Here is a 4,759-nt window from a genome sequence, read left to right on the forward strand (position 1 = left end):
CGCCCCACGAAGCAGTTCAATACCAATGGTATTTACGCGCCTCCTCACACTCAGCGCCATGTTGATACAAGGTAGCTCGCCTGAAACAGCAGAGGGGTGCAGCGCACAACCTCACTCGACCGTGGTCAGGCAGCGTGTGGTATTAGGGTGTCAGAACACTTGTCTGTTTAAAGCGGTTCGGGTCTAAGTACTCGACTTCTTTATTTATGAACAGATTACATTAATTATTGGTGTACTATTAGAAGCTCATATCAAATATCCTGTGCTGAAGTTTCAATCATATCGGCCAAAAAGGAAATGAAATATGCAAAATTTACGAAAAATTACATTTGGCAGGGCATTGTTTCTCAGTGGTACTTGGAAAAGTGGTTTTGACACTTGCTGCTGATAGAACACTTCTAATTCTATCATTGTTCAGGTAACAATTATATAATAAACCTTATCTTCATGCTAAAAAAAAAATAAAGTTTCATAACTTTTTTGACATTTTGGAAGATGTCGGTCTTGTTGCACACACAAATCTGAAAATATTTGGGATACTTCAGAAAGGTACATGTAAACTTGTAAAGCAATCATTCTTCTATGTTTGTTGTGAAAATCAAGTCAATTCATTCATAAATAAGGATGGATTGGTCATAAATAGGTAAATAACTTACTTTCGAGATATAGGCCAAAGCGTGCGGCGCCCCAGGTGCCCGGGAATTTTTTTTTTTCCAAAAAAATTCCTTTATTTTACACTTTTTCCCCTCTTCAAGGGGGGCTCCTTGGCGTGGTGAAGAGGCTCTTGGTCTGAGGAATTAGACCTATCGGTCTTCTTCCTCAGACCGAACCTAATTACCCCCCAATCTCCCCTCCCCTATCCCATCCTCCCCATCCTCCCCTTTTTCCTTTCCTCCTCCCCCTCCCCACCCCTCCCTTTTGCCCTTCCTCTTTTTGTCCTTTGGGATTTCTCCCACAGGCGCGCTAGTTCCTAGGTAGAGGAAAGGATACCGGGGTCCATCCCATTCCGTTGAGGTTCTTAGCGGTGGTGTAGTTTGCCGTGGAATCTGGATCGCCTGGGGATGTCCCGATCCCTCTCCGGTATCCCGGAGTAGCTTTGGGTGTCTTTCGGGCGACGAGTGTATCTCTGGAAGCCACCTTTCGGATTCCGGGGGTGGTGGCCGAAGGAGGTATGCTTTGTGGCGGATATCCGGCCACCCTCTCTTTTGTCCACCGAGGTAGCTCGGCAGATGTGAGGTTGCTATCCCGGATTGTTAGTTTACTAGCATGATGGGTAGGGTATGGCACGGGTTCCATGCTGCATCTGCGCTACTTGCGGTGCTGAGGTCCTCTTGGGCGCGGAGGGAGATTTCTGGCCCTTTCATTCCTCCTAGGACCTATCCCTCCCCGGTCCCCCCCTTTTTTTTTCTTTTTTTTATTTTTATTTTCTTTTCTTCTTTCTTTTTTATTCTTAAAAACAAAAAGAAAGAAGTAACCTAACCATGGCAGCCCTAGTCCATGAACCTGGTACCCCCGGGCCCCTTCTTGATACCGCACCCCGTTCTGACCCCGCCTCGTCTTTGGACCACTCTTCAGACATTCCTCATGCCTCTGTACCTATTGCCGGTGCTGTTTCCTCACCCGCTTCAGGTACTGAGGCCTCGACTGACTCTTTCGATTTATCGGACCTTCGCTCTCCTCTGACTATGCTTCCGGCCTCTCCCTCTACGGTGCGGCAATTTTCAAATCGCCGACCCGTTCCATGTCGGACCAACTCTGGTCTCACGCCTAAACGCCAACGACAATTACCTGCTGATGATACTTCTCCACCTTCTCGTTCTTCTCAGAAACGATCGACACGTCCTTCACTACCTTTCCACGCTCAGTTTCAGACTGAACAGTGGACTAAATTCTTCACTTTACGACCAACTTCCTCTACTGCCTATCTTTCTGACCATAGTATTGGCAAGGCACTCCTACGCCATGTTGGTAAAGATATTTCTTTTCATGCTCTTAAGAGCGGTACGCGCATCATTACCGTACAGAATGCTACCCAGGCTCATGAGCTCTCTCGTCTTTCCCATATCGATACTGTTCCTGTCACTCTTGAAAAACATCATTCCCTCAATTCTTGTAGTGGTACCGTCATTCTGCCCCATACCATAGTTCAACGAAATTTCCAGACATGTGGCACTGACATTCTAGAACAGCTGGAACTCCAAGATCTCCCAATCCTCAAGGTAGACACTTACGTTCTTCCTGCCCGTGGGCGGAGACGATACCCTAGCAATGTGGCTCGTTTAACTTTTGACAGCCGAGAACTCCCATCCTCAGTTTATATAGCAGGACATCGGTTACAAGTTCGAAAGGTGATCCCTACACCACAACAGTGTAGAAATTGCTGGCGATTTGGCCATCCAGCGAAATATTGCAGATCTATCGCCGAATGCCCAGTCTGTGGTGCCGATGACCATTCTAATACGTCTTGCAATCGATCTCCCTCTTGCCTTAACTGTCATGAGGCTCACCCTTCGTACTCTCGCCGTTGTCAGGTCTATTTAAACGAGCGGGAAATCCGTTACCTCAAAGAGACAGAAGGTCTCCCTTATGCCATGGCAGTTTCTCATCTCCGCCTCCAAGGGAGACTCCCACGTGTTTCTTATTCCCGTGTTTCAAAACGTCCCCCCACTTCTGGTATCCCATCTTCTACACCCACCTCTGTGGTTACCTCTCCCATAATCACTCCTGTATCTAATCCTTTTGCTGTCCTCGGCTCAGACGTCCCTACTTCAATGCCTCAGTCTAATCTCGCTTCTTCGAGTTATCTCTCACAAGCCTCAGTATCGACGAGACCTCGTACGACACCTCCTCCCAATCGTCCCTCTACTTCTCAAAAGTCAAAAAAAGGTCCGGTAACACCTCCTACCCATCTTCCACCTCTTCATTTTACCCTCCCTGTCTCTCTCCCTAGTTCTTCCCCTCTCACTGGCTCAGTTACAAGTGCAGAGGTTCACCCTCCTCCTCGTAATGTACCTTCCTCCCCTGTTCCCTCCCAAGTTTCTTCCTCTTCTGCCACCTCCCAGGTTCCTGCCTCCTCTGTCCCCTGCCACGCTTCTCCAGTTCCCTCCACCCTTTCGCCCCCCCCTACCTTGGTACAGTCCAATACAGTTCCAATCTTTACTCATCCTCCCCCTACCATTCCCAATATTGTCTCCCATACGACATCTCTGAATTCCGAAACACTTGAAGCAATCTCTGAATATATTGCAGAGACCAAACCATCAATGGACACTGATCCACCTTCCGCTCTTTCTCTCTCCTCTGCTCCATCTGCGCAACTCCTTTCTTCACAGCGCACCATTCCTTCGCTGCTTGAACATTTTCCACTGCCTCCGCATGTGGACTTTTCTAGCCCTTCTAGTCCGTAGGAACCCTTACCTGCGGATTTCAAGTATCTTTATCATTGCCAATCATGGCCTATTTACAGTGGAATATACGCGGCCTCAGGGGTAATCGGGGTGAGCTTCAGATGTTACTCTCCCAGTTTGCCCCTGTTGGTGTTTGCTTACAGGAACCAAAATTACACTCTGCTGTTATTTCTCACATCTCAGGCTATAATTTATTGTATTCTTCTGATCCTTTTCCTGATGGGACCTTTAATGAAAGTGCCCTTCTTCTCCGCACTGATATTCTGTACCATCAGCTATTTGTTCATACTTCGCTGCATTACACAGCAGCCCGTATCCACTTACATAGGTGGTATACGCTCTGTTCTTTATATCTCTCTCCTTCTCGGGCATTATCTATTCCGGATTTTGCCTTCCTTGTTTCGTCATTACCGCCACCGATTCTGTTACTTGGTGATTTTAATGCCCACCATTTCCTCTGGGGGGGGGGGGTCTCACTGTGATTCCCGTGGAATTCAGTTAGAGGCTTTTCTTGCCACCCACCCCCTCCATGTTTTAAATACAGGTACTCACACCCATTTTGATCCTCGGACTCATACTCTCTCTTGCATCGATCTCTCAATCTGCTCTTCCTCCGCCGCATTAGACTTCACTTGGTCTGTTCTCCCGGACTTACATGACAGTGATCATTTCCCAATCATTCTTACTTCCCCTTCATATTCGCCACCTCTTCGCACCCCACGCTGGCAATTTAATTGGGCAAATTGGAACCTTTACTCACACCTAACTGTTTTTAAAGAGGTTCCTTCTTCGTCCTCCATCGATGAGCTTTTACACCTCTTCTCGTCGTCCGTTTTCACCGCAGCTTCTCATTCTATACCCCAAACTTCGGGCAGGCATTCTCAGAAATGCATGCCTTGGTGGTCTCCTGCTTGTGCTCGTGCAGTACGTTTGAAACGCGCTGCATGGGGCAGGTACCGGTACAATAGAACCACAGAGCAACTCCTTGATTTTAAACAGAAGCGTGGGATCGCTCGCCGTGTCATCCGTGACGCTAAACGCACTTGCTGGCGAGATTATGTCTCCACCATCACCTCTGCTTCCTCTATGAGTGCAGTCTGGAAAAAAGTACGAAAACTGAGTGGTAAATATTCTCCTGACCCGGCTCCTGTTCTGCGGGTTGCCGGTGTTGATATAGCAAACCCACTAGATGTTGCCAATGAAATTGGCAATCATCTGGTCCGTATTTCTCAGGGACTCCATCTATGCCCCTCATTTCTTTCCTCAAAGTCTGCCAGAGAGTTAGCACCCTTGGACTTTTCTTCTCTCAGAGAAGAACAGTTTAATGTGCCTTTTACACTTCAAGAACTGGA

Source organism: Cherax quadricarinatus, chromosome 47, assembly GCF_038502225.1.
Source record: "Cherax quadricarinatus isolate ZL_2023a chromosome 47, ASM3850222v1, whole genome shotgun sequence".
Lineage (NCBI taxonomy): Eukaryota > Metazoa > Arthropoda > Malacostraca > Decapoda > Parastacidae > Cherax > Cherax quadricarinatus.